This window comes from Amphiura filiformis, chromosome 15 (assembly GCF_039555335.1).
Source record: "Amphiura filiformis chromosome 15, Afil_fr2py, whole genome shotgun sequence".
NCBI classification, from domain to species: domain Eukaryota; kingdom Metazoa; phylum Echinodermata; class Ophiuroidea; order Amphilepidida; family Amphiuridae; genus Amphiura; species Amphiura filiformis.
The window spans coordinates 42,792,167-42,810,110 of NC_092642.1; the positions used below are offsets into that span (position 1 = coordinate 42,792,167).

The 17,944-nt window shown below is 35.4% G+C and overlaps 1 protein-coding gene across 1 annotated transcript in view; it reads right to left on the bottom strand.

Annotated features, from left to right (window-relative positions):
• The window catches only part of LOC140171673 (neuronal acetylcholine receptor subunit beta-4-like), a 141,204-nt gene that overhangs the window by 36,687 nt on the left and 86,573 nt on the right, over positions 1–17,944 (bottom strand).

Consider the following 17,944-nt stretch of genomic DNA (forward strand, 5'->3'; position numbering starts at 1 on the left):
GTTTTCAGGCCAATCTTCATGGCACAACGTATTCATTTAATTTATGACATGCTATTAATTATTTCAATGATGACTGTTTGGCATAAGGGTTTGGCAATATTAGTATTTTGAAAAATAAATTTTTGTCTACATCATGTTTGTGCGATCCACCATCAGTTGTGTTGGGGATATATAAGTACGAGTATTGTTTGTCTAATTCTATTTATCAAGTGACAGCTCTTCGTAAGTAATCATTTTATTGCATAAGAATAAATAAATTGAAATGTAGCACCTGTGCACATTCAATATTATTTCAAAATCTCATTACTTTTAACCTGACTTTGCACCTGATATAGTTTCCTAAAACGGAATAGAAAAAGGCTTAAAAATGTTAAAAAGCGCTCAAAACTGTGTATTGACATGAATCACGAATTATTGTGTACGGAAGTGTTACAATATTCTGGAGATATTAATGCGAAAGACCTTTATAACATCACATAGTAATTGGAAAATGGAAAGTATCGATAGTAGCCAATATATTGACACGATGTTGCTAAGCTAACGTTTGTATGATATTGAAAACATGCTTAAATACGAAGTTTTGATTATATTATATACTCGTCCCCCTTATAACAAAATGGCCTAAGTCATTCTTACATGTTTCTCATTTGCAATTTTGATTTTCTGAGTTATAAACCTATAATTGATCAAATTTCCAGCCGCATTCTTCATTAACTTGTGGAATACAACTCTTTTGATGTTATACTTCATTGTATTAAGAAACACATCCAAGGTGAACTATTTATTGGTTTTATTTCAATAGGGTCAAAATTGCAAACAAGTAACATAGAAATTTGATTTACGCATTTTTGATGAGGCTGAAGGATATTTTTGAAAAAAGGTCAGTGTGCTGACCTATTTGCGCTCTGTTGTTACGATCCTACGACACTCAACAAAATAATCGGCATTCTTAAAACCAGATGACGAACTAATGTGAAAGGGAACGAGCCTACTTGAAAAAATTCGAATTCACATCATAGGTACATCGTCGCTAGCCCCGACTGCATCGCTTATTGCCTTCTAGATGCTATATTGATGGGGCCACTTTAAAGTGTGTTACGTATGTAGCTTATCGGCCATGCTGTTCCTATCGGCACTATTTTTACATGAGGCTTAATAATGGGGAATATTGTTGAATTTTTTGCTGTAGTTTAGCACGCACGTAAAAATAATTGCTGAATGTTCGCGTCTTTGGCATATTTGTCAAAATGGCATATCAGGAACGTGTTAAACACGTGTGTAATTGAACAAGCACGTTTATGTGCGTAAATCGTGGGTTTTTAGTATGAATGTTAGTAATAATGTGTTGCTAATAGTGTGTAAATACCGACAGTTAGGAGTAAATAAGATTTGATATTTTGACAGATTTGGAGTTGTATGTGGGTGTGTGGAGTGTGTGAACGTGGATGTTGTGTGGAGGTGTCCCGCGGTATGACTGTGTGCATTATTATTATATAAACGATGTAGTTTTTCTCGGCCACACTCAGGTTAGTGTCGTAAAAATGTACTTCACCTGTTTAATCGTAAGCATGGTAACAAATGCACAACACTGTAAACATGTTAAAGGCCACACCATAAGTCCAGCGGACGATTTTCCCCTTTGCAGTTCTCCTTAGTACAATTAGTTCTCGGCTTAATTTTTCCGTCAAGTTATTTTTTTCAGAGCTTTGTTCTGATTCTTGACAATAATAATGATCATTATTATAATAATATAAAATGAATCTTTCTCTCATTATTTATCCAATAAGGGTAATGCGCAAAGCTGCCGTACGTTTATGTATAAATAATGAACAGATTGACACTCTCAAAGATATGGACCCATCCCGATGTATCAATATCATATCTGACAAACCAAAGTAAGCTTAGTGTTAGAAATGAATCATGCCGTTAGCTAGAAATGAGAAGTCATTCCGTGATCCAACGTACAATACAGCTTGTTTTTGCTAACTTGAAATATGTAAAGATTTTACACGTACATTTGGTTTAACACGATCGGAAGACAGGAACATATAGGATATATTATATCGTCTGCGTGTATTACTCGTGTCGTTGCTCTCCATAGGTCATATAGAGGTAAAATCAAATTATCTGCATCTAAATCCTGTGACACGATTTGAATATGATATACAATAACTGGCGACACACATGAAATGTTCAGTCTTGCTGTATTGAAAACGTATGTTATCAAAAGGTTCGTATGAGTGCACACAAGTAAATAGGAATCTCCTATACCCTTGTTGGAAAAGGCACATTGTTTCAAACGAGGAAAGGTGTAATGTGACTTAATGTAATACATACATTAGGAAAGTGTTAAAAACAAACAATTAGGAACTGATTCTTATTTATTCTTCATTAAGGCCTGGGTAATAAAGTATCCATGAAAAATGAGCAGGATCGAACTTTTTATGAAGATTTGGCTAAGCTTTCAAAATGTGTTACATTTCAGAAACACCAAGCTATTTGTGAGCTGGCGTAAGCTGTATGGACTATAGGGTGATCTAATCGGGAATTTTCTGGAAAAAGTTGCTGGACTCCGTATGATTTCTCCTCACTGAATGTCTTCATTTAACTTGCAGAAAGTGTAAGTTTTGAAGAGCTGAGTCGCTCTGAAGTCAAGAAAATTACGTTTTCCCGGACTCTGTTTGTACAGAAAGTCAATGGGGACGGTTTACTGGTGTACACCCATACTGCTCATCCATAAGCTTTAATGTGATTAGACTCACAGAAGAAAGAAGTATCTACAATAGTGAAGCGTTGCTATGTGAAGAAAATATTTAATCGTTCAACATTTAATGGCTCAAAAATAACACATCATCATAACAATTAAACAATTCAAAATTGGTAATATTTCAATAGAAATCTGTTTAGAACAAGTACTTTTACGTTTACGATTATTAAGTTTGAATTTTTTGCTAATGAAATGGCATTTGCATTTAGCACTTTTAGTTTCAGATGTGTGCAGCTTCGCAAAATACTAATTTTGGAGATGGAGATCAAACTGTCGAGTTCTGTTTACAAAATGTGAAACGGATATCCTCCAGGAACTCTATGCTAATGAAAGCAAAACAGTAAAATCTTAAGAAAAACAAGAATTTGTTATATGCTACAGAGCATTCAAACCAACTGTTATTTTGCTATTTACTGATTAGAGTCTACATTTTCCTGTATGTTACAATATATTAGAGTACGACTCAAGCTCGCCCTAACAATATACTATGTGACAAAGTACTATTCTGCTACCGCGAGCATGCAATACCTGCTATTTATATGGAATCTATAAATCCTCACCAACAAGTACTTGCGAACAAGAAAGATTTGAACATGGGTCATGCATTCATACCCGGCATTGACAACTTGAAAACTGGAACTAGAAAAGAGCTTAAAGAACTCCGCGCTTAATGTTAATGTTCCTTTTAGTTCTTAAAAAGAAAGAACTTTTTTTGATATACAATTTTGGTTTAGCTTTACACAGTATTCGATACATTCAATATGACTATAGTTTAAAATGCTATTTTCACGTATCAAATCTCGCTAATATCTTAATTGACTGCAAATATTGTTAGCGACGAGTGGTACTTTTTAACCAATGAATTAAAGGGTATTATCAGCGCAAGATACAACGATCTATGTCGTTGGCTAGTGTGACCATTAAGTTATCGCTCATCGCACGACCTCATCGTCGACAATAGCGGACAGTCATCTCGACAGTATCGGTGACATGTACACGAAATTTATACAGTCCTAGGCGGAAGCAGAAATTGTCGACAAAGAGATGGCAGAGTTAATCAAATAATAAATGTAAAACTATTCGTGTCTATGAATCGTATGATAATGTACATCAAATACATAAATATAATTCAGATAAGTACATGTCAGTCACTTACTTTACAAACAACTTGTATTATTGTAACAGTTATACTTTCCATAAAGAAATTTCATAAATATGTACTTAATCCAGGATAAATCTTACAAAACATTCCAAGTTATATCAAAGCTTAATACATACATACACACATACATATATACATAAAGATATTTATAAAGCGCCTTTAAAATTTATCAAAGCGCTGAACAAGGAGAGAAAAGATGAAAAAATAAGAAACACAGAAGGAACAAGAAAGAAGCTAACTGAAAAGGTGAGTTCTCAGTTTCTTTCTGAAAACAGGAATTAGATAATATATAGATATATATAGATAAATATAACAAAGAAGTCTGTAGAATCGTAGCAACAAATAAGGTCGTGATGTTACATTATTTTTGATAATATGAACTCTCCGAAATTTAATATGAATAGCACAATTATATGCAGATTTATACTGCCACAATTGAAAATGATCTTGCGATACCTATTTACAGGTCTATAAATACCCAACCGATTAGCCTCAATCCCTTTGGCATTGCTCATTATTCTGCATTTTGCTACACAGAATTTATGGAGAAACCCTTTATGAGTTCACTGTGAAATGTTACACGAGTCCTGTCAAGGTATCAGAAAAAAAGTGTGGCTGGTGTTGGAGTAGCACTAATGTAGAGTACATGTACTCTCCGTAGTTGTCTAATAAGATTTGAATTTATTAGGTTTATAGCTGATCATCATGAGAGATTTCTTACTTCTGTGATCACATGTATGAAATATTCAACCATAACTCTAAACCAAACTCTAAACTCTCTTAACTCTAGACTCAACTATAATTCTTAATTGTAACTCTAAATCCAGCTACAATTCTAACTACAACTAAACCCAACTATAATTTTGACTACAGTTATAATCAATTATGAAATTGTGACGACAATTATAACTACAACTATAACTACAATGTCTATGTCAATTATAAAAATACAGTTACTCCTTTTGAATCTCAACTGGTTCGAAGATTAATGGTGCCGATAATATGATACTACTTGTACCACAAACTACACATATTAGAAATATCCACAAGAATATACGATCTATTACCATAGCGGTATACTTCCAATCGTCCGTCATCTGAAAGCAGAGAAAAAAACAAAAACTTAACTTTAATATCTAAAACGTTAATAAAGAAATAAAACGACGCTCTTTCGTATTGATTAACCATTCAAAGCACTAAAACCAAAAGCGAGAGCAAATCACAAACGATACATTTATTAATTTATGCTGGAAATATCAAATTCCGTCCTAAATTCTGATAAACTAGGACAAATGTCAGAACAATTATAATTGAGATTGGATTCATGGAGCGAAATCCAAAGGCACGGCGCAAGAAGTTGACATATCGATTACATTTGAGCCAATTCTACATGTCGTATGTGAAATATATATAAGATCATTTCAAGTAAGATAAGACGTCAAACTATAAGACTACTTTGCATATAAAGATATAGGCAACGATTGGCTTTTAAGTTCAATTTGATTGCCGTTTTAGTGACCAATACAATATTAACATAGTTAAAATTAAATCAAGTTACAGTGTTTATCATACTTACAGCGTTAAATTCATCTTCTCTTTTGAAATGGTCTGAAATATATTTGAGGCCTTCCGCAGCTTGTTGGAATTCCCTGGAATACTTCATATGTGGGTGCTCTGAATCTGTATCGCTCCTGTAAGATCGGTGTCCGTATCTTTCCGAGCTGTGATTGTCACACATTTCTCTGTTATAATCAGACGTTCTTGCATCAAAGTCTCTGAGAGCTGAGCTTAATTCTTTCATTTCGACGTAATTGGGTGAAGTTGCGTTGTTTTTTGTATTTACTTTTGTATTTGCTGTACGTGTCTGGTTTGGTTGGTCGATTCAAGAAGAGTATTGGCGGAAGTGTTTCTAAAACAATTTTCTCATCCATGGTTGCATGCTATGAGTGCTAGGCCCTCGATTATGAACGTTCAATACTATAACTGTTATCGCAATAGATAATGTCACCAAAATCATAGTAAACAATAAATAACGTCCAATGAGTGGAATAAGAAGTGATGTTGGAGGAATAATGTCAGCAATCAGCAGTAGAAACACAGTAATGGCCAAAAGTACGGATATACACAGTGTGATTTTCTCTCCAGAATCTGACGGCATGTAAAATACCAAAACAGTAAGAAATGAAATGAGTACACATGGTAGGATAAGATTCACGGTATAAAACAAAGGTTTTCTACGAATGATAAGAGTGATTGTGATGTCCGAGTAAATTTCTTCGCAGCAGGGTATTTCACTGTATTTTTTGTGTAAGGAGTGTTAATGACATCCCATTCGCCAGACGGCCAATAATCTTCAAGATCTACTTTATTACTGCCCGGTCTCAAATCTACTAAGTGTCCATCGTAAGTCCACGATCCAAATTTCATGGCGCACTTCTGTTGGTCAAAAGGGAAATACCGGACGTCAATCTTGCAGGAGCTTCGGTAGATTGCTGGTGGTAACCAATAGACTAGGCCATAATCATATATCAATGCCTTCACCATCAATGTCACTTTGTAATTGCCATCCGCACTGGAAAAAAACCAATTTGAATAGACATGTAAATTAGTGATAATTATCAGCAACATGGCAAGAAAGGCAACGAAAAATTTTGCATTATCAAGTAAGGCAACATTATATTTCCCAGACTCATTGTTTGGGCCATGTACCGTCGATAAGACATTCTTTGTGACAAGTTTCCATAAAACATGGAACGAGTCACCAGACCAGTGGCAGTCAACTTATTGTAATTAATCGTTAACGGTTATTTAATGGGGAGCGGGCTTTTTCCAATTTGCAAATGCATGAAAGAGTCTATTAAATTAGGAACTATTTAATCAATCATCCAGCACTTGTTTTAATTACTATTTCTTTCCAGATAATTATTCCAATTTTGATTAAGAAAATGGAACCAATTTAAAAAGTACCAAGATATCTTAGACAAAATCATAGCTTGAACATTATCAATACTATATTGCTAATGTTTTCTTCTAAAATAAATTCCAAATAAAAACAAGAGACTTTGTAGCCTGTTCAAACTATCCAAAGTGCTGTATATAGTCAGTTTACATATGGCTATAAACCGACTATAGTTTAGATTAGTTTAAGATGACTATATTGACGCCCTCTGTTGGTCAACGTTACTCTTGCTTTCTTGCCCTGCGGGGTTATTATATATTGGAACTCAATTAGTAGCAAGTCCTCCTATGGAAGTCTCCGGTCTCAGTCCTGTTGGGCTTGCGACCTTGTATGTTTTTAAGCCCTGACGGGCTGGGGGGATCAGCATCAAGATAAAATATCAAAGCCGGCAGTGCTGAGGCCGGAGACTTCCATAGTGAGGACTTGCAATTAATGGAATTCTAATATATGATAGCCTGGGAAGGGCTAGTGACAAACAGTCACGCATTCCAAAGTGGTATATAAAGTCTTTGGACTATTGACATCGGTCCGTCTTTCCCGGCATAGGTGCCCCTTTGTTTCCTACATATATACGCCCAAAAGTTAATGAAAAAACATCAGCGGGCGATATCACTCTAAAGGTATCATAAACTGCCGTATATGATCAGTTTCAGAGCATGTGTAAACTGGCTATATATGGCAGTTTAGTTCAGGAGAAACAGGTTGTTTGATTAGAGCAGGTCACATTTATGAAACAAACTTACTTGTTATAGAGAACCAAATCAGGTATCCATATCATTGTCGATGGGACACGTAGGACCGCGATGTTTTCATATTCACTGGCATTCCATTGCAGCCTGTTGTCATACCACGTCTATCCATGCAACACACAAACAAATATAAAAAAAAAAAGAATGTTTTGTCTACAAACAAATCTGAAAATTGTGTAACATGCTGATTTGACAGGCACAGTAGGCTACGTATGTGTCAGGAGATGTTACTCTAATAGGTCAAATTTTAAGGTTATGGTTAGAGCTAAGACTAGGGCCATTGTAAGATAAAGGGCTGTGCAAACACCAAAATATTTTTTTTTTTTTTTTGTTTTCTCAGAGGGTGTATGAAATTCAAATTGAACTGCCTAATATGTTCATTCCATTTAAAATGCATCCATTTGTAAAACTTCTACAGGGGTAGTCTGGATTTTATAAAATGTAATAGCCCATTAATCATGGTAACGGAAGTAAACATATAGATTAGGATATCGGTTAAATTTAAGTGCTATTAACACATTTTGGAGCGTCGCTATGATTTCGTCATATCAACCAGATCAAAAATGAAGTACTGCACAGGTCAGCAACCAACCTTAGCGTCAGACACAAACTATTCTTTTTATTTTGGTCTTAGATTATAGGGTATTTTGAATGCAGTACCCTGTTGTGCCGACTAATAAAAGAAAAGCTGAGACGATTTTGATCAAAACAAGTCTCACATTATTTAGATTGCCAAATCATTTTAAACAAATGGGTTACAGAGCAATTATTTTGTAATATTACCTATGAAAGAAAAAATCTTAAACAGTTTAAGCTATCGTTATTTTGATTTATTTTTGCCAAAGGAACAATTTCAGACTTTTCTTTTCAAATTAAAAGATTTTTAAAAGTTTGAACATTTTCTTCGACAGGGTTCAATTGACGACAATGGCAATCCCCTCTCTTCCCTATCACCATCCATCCGTCTTTCTTTCTTTCTTTCTTTCTTTCTTTCTTTCTTTCTTTCTTTCTTTCTTTCTTTCTTTCTTTCTTTCTTTCTTTCTTTCTTTCTTTCTTTCTTTCTTTCTTTCTTTCTTTCTTTCTTTCTTTCTTTCTTTCTTTCTTTCTTTCTTTCTTTCTTTCTTTCTTTCTTTCTTTCTTTCTTTCTTTCTTTCTTTCTTTCTTTCTTTCTTTCTTTCTTTCTTTCTTTCTTTCTTTCTTTCTTTCTTTCTTTCTTTCATTCTATTTCACACCCACACACCCCTAGCTACGGCCAAAGGTACATGTTTAATTGGCATTATTAGTACATTATGCCTATAAAAGGCGATAATTGCCTACCTGTTTTAGCCAAACGTTTGTCGTCATCATTTGATTCTTCTCATCCTAACAATAAGATATACAAGTAAAAAGAAAGTGGAATAATTATTAAAATTTTTAAACTTAAAAGTTCACAATGTAATACTGCAACATAATTATTGGGATTTTTGCTCATTATTCACGTCTTGATTTGAGGATTTGTCTGAGGATGATACAAGAAGACTTAATTGTTATATAGCGACTATTATAAGCTAGTCGAGCTGGCCTGACTAGCTAAATTGCAGTCGAGCAAAACTAGTCAAGCAAGATTGACTAGGGAAAAGCTAGTCAAGTGACAAGCCTAAACTAGTCGACTGACTTGCTTTAACTAGTCCATCTAGCTTGACTAGGTAAAAGCTAGTCGAAATAGACACCACCATTAGGTTTTACTTAATTGGGCTTTCCAGTTTAAGTTTTCAGTGATACCAAGTACTGTAATAGAGACTGTACCCAAATGATTGATGCTAGCACTTTTACCAATTATACACAAGACTGTCCTATTAAATGCAACAAAAGATCCAAATAATTGGTAGATTAATGTTGAGAGAACATTATATGGGTACCAATCATGTCGATACAGCCTGTATACATTGGTACGCCTCAAGCTCGGTAGTGACGTAGGTGCTTATTTCGTTGTTCGTAGTATCGCGCAGAGCGTACACGCACGCGTACAAGGGCGGTTTGCCGACACGTTTGTAGCCCAACCACGAAAACGCATCGACGTCACTACCAAACTTAAGGTGAACCAAAGAATAGTTTATCCATAAGTGTTCTTACCACGTCAATCAGCTGTGACATAGTCAAAATAAAGTCAACCGGTACAACATCTGAAGTATTGGTAACGGGACGGATGTGTTTATTGTAATTCGTGAAGAGCTTTTTAATTAGCTCCTTTTCTGCATCTGAAGCCTCACAACCTACGAAAGTGAAAAAGGAAATCATTTAAATCATACCCATAATAGCTCAGCAATAATAATAATAGTATTTGGCCTAATAATTAGCCTTTAATCTATTATGTATTTATTAATTTCTTATATAATAAAATAAAATAAATAATTTATGATGGTGATGATAATAATAATCATTTAAATTATACCCATAATAACTCAGCAATAATAATAATAGTATTTGGCCTAATAATTAGCCTTTAACCTATTATGTATTTATTAATTTCTTATATAATAAAATAAAATAAATAATTTATGATGGTGATGATAATAATAATAAGTCATGTCGCCTTTTATGTATCTGTGAGAAGAACCATAGATTATCTAAGTCTATGGAAGAACACAGTAATCTAATAGATAAGTGCCTAGGCACTATTATGTCAAGGCAGTGATTGGTTCACCCAGCAGGCAAAAACAGTATTGAATAAGAGGTCATACCATACCGTAGTACATGCATTTTATGTCAGCACATATGCAGTGAATGTTTAGTAAAAAGGCAGAAATTTACATAGTTTTAATCATACCGCAATCGATTTATTTATAATAACAATTCGGCCAAGAAGTCGGGTGATAAACCTAATAATCATGATAATATGAAAAAGCAGTTAATTAAAGGGTATACCTCATACATAAGACCCTCACTGTTTCTTACCTCAAAATCAGTATAACAGTGCATGCCATGTAACTCGTGGACTTATTTTGCAAAGAATCAATCTACATCTCGCATTGGTGCTCATGGATTAGGTACTAGGCTCGAACTCCTGACCTCCCTTTTATTCTGCTTTGCTGTGAGCCCACTTAGCTTGTGTAATACATCTTGTGGTTTCTTGTCTGTTGTTAACACTGCTCAGGCGTTACGCTTTAAGTCTATCGCGTATACGGTAATACATGGTGCAAATGCCTAGTCTATGAGCGTAACTTTTCAACGTAGACCATAATGGGCTATTCCATTTAAAATACACACTACCACTGTGGAAGATTTTGGAAATATCTTCCACAAGGGGAACATGAATTTCAAATGGAATGAACACGCATTAGCAGCTATATTTGAAACTGGCCCTCCCTCAGTGAAAGATTCAGGTTGAATCGTTCTCAGAGGATGTATGAAATTCAAATAGAGCTCTCTAATGTGTCCATTCCATTTGTAATCCATTCTCCCCCTATGGAAGATGTTTCCCAAATTTTCCACAGGGATAGTGTGGATTTTAAATAGAATAGCCCAATGTTGATGTATACATGTTCTGTCAAAACATGATCGATGCGCACGTCGTTACAGCGCAGTTCGACGTGCGTAGACAACGGTCTACGCATCGACGAATAGAATGGCAACGAATACGTACTTTGCAAAGGAGTCTGGGACTTGCCGAAAAGGTAAAATGAAAGTCACACTATTCTATATCTAAGACTGAGAATAATAAACAACTACTGGTCGACAAAATAGCGTAGCTAGATAAATTGCATGAGGGGTTAAGTTGTTCACATAATACAGAGCACATACCTTCCTCACTCCATATCAGGCACATGCTTTGCACCAAAATTAATGCGAGTGTTGCCTATGGACCCAGCCTAAAGGACGCAAACCACACGGCTAAACCAAATAAAACCATTAATTAGATGACCCATGCCATACCATGTGAAAGTTATCAACATCATTTACACTTAATTAGATTTTGAACCTTTAAATTTTTTTAGACAATCAGACGGCCAGTAACTATGTATGAGGTATCAGAATATGAATACATGAAAGCCAAAACATACATTATAAGAAAAGAACACGTCTCAGGAATGGTAATGTCATTGCAGTGGTTAGTTATAATTTACATAATGCAATGTGTTAATTAATTAGTCAATTAAATTGAAGTTCAGGCTTTAGTTGGTCTCTTTTGGTTGTGATTGTTTGGGAAGATCATTTGATAAAGTTTCCCCAATGCAGGAAAAACAATATTATTGTTCCTCACGTTTACGTAATACTTAACGCGCTGTTTCAAATCTCTCACTGGAGGTTGCGATTTCTAAACTTACGTATCGTACGCGATATGTACGTTTGAAAATCGCAACCTCTCTTCACCGCTCTCTCTCATTCTCTTTCTCCGTCTCTCTTACAATCAACCCCATACACACCTGCACCCCGTCACACCTTATCTACCTCCCTGCGAGAACACACTCTGGGTAAACATCACCGACAAAAATGGGAAGAGATATATCACCTATAAATATCAGAAGAGAACTGTTTTGTGATAGATTTTGTTATCATTCTAAATATTACATAAAGAAGGACTCGACTGCACGGTAGGAACACTATGGTAGTATATTTTGAAGATTATAATAATAGCCGGTTTGGAAGTCATCAATAGCATACGCTAAACTCTAATTCTCAAGCCCCCAAAAGAATGGTTTAACGATTATACAAACGTTCTCAAAATGGCGATCCAAGAAAACAATGTAATCATCTTTGGTTCACTGTACGCGCATGATTTTTTGAAGGGTTAAAAGAAGAGATTGATGGAATCTCGACACGCCACTAAAATAAGTAAGTGATTTTGTCATTGGTAAATGACACCGCGAGATAGAAAGCTCAAAATATCATTCACGATATTAAAATATTTAGACCATAAGTCGAACACATAATTGTACATCACCAGTGAAAACAAAGTGTACATTGAAGATAACGAGCAACACGTTTTTAATACTTAATAATTTGTATGTCTGGATAATGTTCGAAGTGTCTGCATGGGTCTGCATTTATGAGTTCCATATTTCGTAGCTGTTGCTTTTCTCAGCCATTAACATAATGTCGACGCACTTGCCTTTTGTACAACAACTAAATTATAACCCCGTATATAATAGCATGTTCATCTGCAAATGTGCAGTGACACAATGTACATGTACAGCAACATCTTGACGCATTTTCAATCGCATATGGACATTTGTTCTAACGCCACATCTTTATGTTTCGCTATAGTTACTCATGAAGCTGTATCAGGGTACCTAATTCAATTAACTCTAATCTTTTGGCAGTGCCTTATTTTTGGCTACAAATGTTCTAAAGTAATGTGAACGAAGTAAAAATACTTGTACAGGCAAATATATTATAAAGAGATACAGCAAGCCCGGTAGATTTAACTACAGTAGCCTTATTGTAAGGCATTCACATCTTATTGTCAATTAGGAAAAGGCTGATTACCAAAGGCCATCTTACCATCTGCTCTGACGGAAGATAGTGACATAGAAGGGAAATAAATCGGGCCAGGAAATGACGATATCTATGTGTCTGATTAGCGGTTTTTACACCTATTTGTAGCAAGAAATGTTTACAGGCAATGAGTTTTATATCTCATACAATTCAGTTAGAAGAAGCAAAGTATATTGCATGCCAAGATATTAACCGCAAAACACGGATTGTGTTGACACGAAGTAAAACAATATACGGCATTAACAAATTCATGTGAAGTGTTGCTATTTGAAAACATTCCATTGTTACAAACTACAATACCTTGTGGTTGATAACAACGCATCATAAAAAAAATAAACAGTTCAAACTTGCACTATTGTTAAGAAACACGTGAAGATTATTTTGGCCAAGACTTTCATGTGTACGATTATTAAATTGAAATAGTTATCGTGAAAATCATTTCTATTTGGAAAACACAAACTTACTATGTAACATTATCGAAATAGATTTTGTAAAAAAATGCTATTCAATGAATATTATAAAATTCAAGATTCTATTCAATGTATTAGACTAACAATACGGAGTAAATCCCGGTAAGTGCTTCAAACGTCACGTGCAATACACAGGGTGAAGGTTTGCGCCAAGAAGGAAAGAAAAAAAACTAGGTCTGCAGATGTGTGCATCTTCAAGACTGGTACAAAATGCTTTCACTTTTATGGAGATCAAACTGTCGAGTTTTATTTACGAGGAATGTGAAGTATTACAACATGTGGAACGGTGGAACACTATAGGAACTATATGCTAATGAAAATAAACAAGAATTACGGTATCTGTATAGAGTTAGTATCAGAGCGGAATATTTTCTGTTTACTATTATTAGCACCTACTTTTTTTTCTTTATATTACTATCTATCAGAGTATGACTCAAACTCGTACTAACTATACACTATATATGGCGAAGTATTATCCTACTGCGAGCATGCAATACTTGCTATTCTAATCAAGAAATCCACATTGTTTCAAAATACATATTAACAATTGCACCATATGATATACTAATGCGTAAAAACATGCTTTTTCTTCATTTTATGGTTCTAGGATATGGTTGTCAAAGTATAAAAGTACTTTGAACCACAAACCTTGGGCAAATCAAAATCATAAATGAGTAAGTGAACGTAAAACGATCTGTCATTTTGCTATAAGTGAATATCATTCCAGCATTATGTAGATTAGCATATTAAAGTACAGCCACCATATAAAATACTAATTTTGTAATAATAATCATCATTTAGGTGTTTAATGCACTTTAGGGGTTAAACTGTTTCAGATTCTTGATGAGACGCGATATTTTGACAGTATGCTTTAAGCTACCGGTAAAGTTGATTGGCAGATTATAAAGCATGGCGTTTCCGCTCTTACCCATCGATCTTACTTGAGTAAGCATTGGATACTCTTCATAAAGCGGGCAAATGGGAAAGAACAAGGTAAAGGGGTCAATTATGCGTAGTGTTTCTAGTTATTCACATGAACTCTAAAACAAACATGGACTCCTTATGATATCTTTTAGCTGATAATTAGATGCAGCCTCATTTGATATGAACTGTAAATATTTTTGCCTCTCATGAACTGAAATTTAAATGTTTTTGTCTTAATTTAAGCAGCAGACAGTAAAATTAAGCTTGCAAAACAACATCGTTGTTTTGAAGTAGATACATGAGAGGAAACATATTTGTAAGACAAATTACTTCCACGTATTTATGTTACATTTATCAGCAGCAAACCTACTAACACTATTCTATAGACGCGGTTCCTATTAATCTTTCACGTGCAAAAATACAGTTTAGTTTTCTTTGAAAAATTGTGTTGATTTAACACATGTAGGAAGTTTCAATCCATCAGATTACAAACCTCTCTTCAATAGGGTAATTTTGTCAGGAAAAAACACATTGTGTTCATGTGACGCTTCTACACCACACATAAATACAAAATAGTCCCCCGTGGAAGTGCTAAACAGTCGGGAAGCCAGTTCACGATTTCGACCAAATCTTAAACATGGACGTAGCCCCTTGCCGAACTTCGCCCCTTTGGTTAGAGTCGAGGCTGTTTTGGCGCCTTAAATAGAGGGCGGTAGTTTTACTACTATAGTTCCGGTCATTAATAACCAATCGACGCGGAACTTTCAGAATCGGATCGCCATATAAGGATACAGCTTATGAATAATTACAGTTCATTTCTAAGGCAGTAACCGCATCCCCCGAGCACTGATTAGTGGCCCGCATCGCAGGTGAGTTTTTGATCAGTCTATTTTATTTACCTTTTTCCTAATCTGCCACAGGTCGTATAGCGTGTGTCAGTACTATGGTTTATTGAAATTTTGATTGAAACATGTCTTAATTTACGAATTCTTAAAAAATTTTCGCCGGACGCCTCGCGAAAAATGAAATAATTGGCTGTTACTGGAGTGTGTCTGTGGCTACGGTAAAATGCATAGGGTGCCGAATTTTGCACCACTGCGTACATGAAAATTTGAATTTGGGTAATGCATCCATTTTGATTTCTGTCATAGCATGATTTACGTTTAGTGTGCTCTTGTACGGTGATTTTTAATTGATTCGTTATGAACGCCGCTGCATATTCTCGTGTTTTGATTTTCGGTCATTCCTTTGTTAGACGGTTTAAAGAATTTTTATCTAGCTCACACTCGCACAAGTTTAGTTATGATTTGGGTTTAGGCGCATGCGACATTAAATTTCACGGGATTGGGGGTCGCACTGTAAGTAAGCTTATTAAGTATGATTTAGCCGTTTTAGAAAAGTTTAATCCACAAATTATTATTTTAGAAATTGGTTCAAATGATTTATGTGATTCAGCAATTACTCCAGAGTTTTTCGTCGACCAAATTGTTCATTTTTGTGATTTAATTTTTTATAATTACAAGGAGGTAAGTAAAATAATAGTGTGCCAAATAATCAAAAGAGAGAAAGTGCCATACCCTGGATATAATGCCAGTGTAGTTACAACGAATGAGTTACTGTTATCTGCATTTCGTGGCCGGGCAGATGTGCAAATTTGGAGGCACAAAGGTTTTTTTTTAGATACATCTTTAGGTAAGTATTTATGCTCGGATGGTATTCACCCCAATCTTGTAGGAATGGAAAGGCTTTATAGAAGCTACAGAGGCGCAGTCCTCAGTGCTCTATGAGCTGTGTAAGCTTATATTTATATAAATTATTTAGACCTGATTTTTATGATTTTGATTCCAGGGTTGGCACTCGGTAAGTAAGTAAGTAAGTACGGTAAGTATTTAATCAAATTCAGCATTTCTTGGCCAAACATGTAGGTATGCTAGGTGAATTCAAATTTGCCATCAAACTGCATCATTTTATATATCAAATTAAAGCCCTTGAGTAAACAAAGCCAAAACTGAAAACCTTTTTTTTTCATAGCACTTTCCGTAGCAAAGTTACATCTTGTCAAAGACTGACTTTCATCAAAAAGATTCAGCTAGCAAAATTCCCCAAAACGGCATTTCAGGGGTGTTTCTAGATCTTAGTCTCATTATGATAGCAGCTTTTTTAATGGAACTGCTATCAAAATCCTCTATAATTCCATGTGCGACTTGATTATCACCATAAAAATCATATATTTGGGTCAAGTGAAGTATAGAAAACATATTTATGTAGGTTTCCTTCACCGACCCATTCTAGAAAAAAATTCAAATTTCTATGTATATGCATTGTGTTTGGGCCCCGGTCTCGGCGAATTTCGCTGACAAGCAAATGTGTTAACTACATGTATAAAGGTTTGCCTGGGATACCTAGAACATGTGTGTTGCGTCCATGTAGTGTACAGTACTAAACATGTGCACAATGTAAGGCTTGAGTTTCTTCTGTACCACACTATGTACGTGTACATGTTTATCACAGAACCACTAGCGTTCACAGTGTTCCAGTTTGACCAAGTCAGAAATACTTAATTTGAATATAGGAAGTAAGTACTCGATACGAGAAGTCAATGATCTATCTTCAAATTTGCACACGATAGTCACAGAGTGTTTTATAAGCTCTATCAGTTCTTCGGTAGATCCCCGGGTAGATCAGCATGATCATTGATTGACATTTAATGTCATGCGCGTATTTTGGGGGGGGGCTTTGGGGGCGCCAGCCCCCCTGGGGTCAAAGTAGGGGCGGCGGAAGAAGAAGGGGCGGCAAAAACGAAGGGGGCGGCAAAACGAATTAGCAAAAAAAAAAGGGCGCCAAAAATTGAAAAAGCATAAAAATTTTTGGAAAAAAGGTTGATTTTGGGACGCTAGCGCCTAAAATCCTTTTTTTTTTTTTTTTTTTCACTCTGTCGAATCCCGTGTCCCTGTGCTGTGTTACTCGAGAGTTCTAGCATTGAATTTGCACACAATGAGTCAACTATCTTTTGAGCAAGATGTGCCTATTTTGGACAGTCTGAAATTTTGCTGTAAGTTTAGCAACATTTTTGATGCAATCACCTGTCGTGACGACTGTGTTTACTTATGAACTTCCATTGCTTTACACGGTGTCATGCTTCAGTGAATCCGACTAGATTTTGAATGCAATGGTCTCTAGCCTAGAATGTGAAGCTATCGGTGAGCAAATTCTTGGCTAGACTTCTCGAGCAATTCCTGTGGCACCCCATGTACCGTGTACGTATTAAATTAGGCCTGTTATCGACACATGATTTCAAATTCAACGCTTTACTGAGGAAAGAATATGACAAACAACATGTGTCCAAACTCGTAATGAGATTTAAAAATGCTGATGTTGATAGATAAGCTGTAAATCATGCCAATATGAGTTATACTTGCCGACTTCCGGTGTACTGTA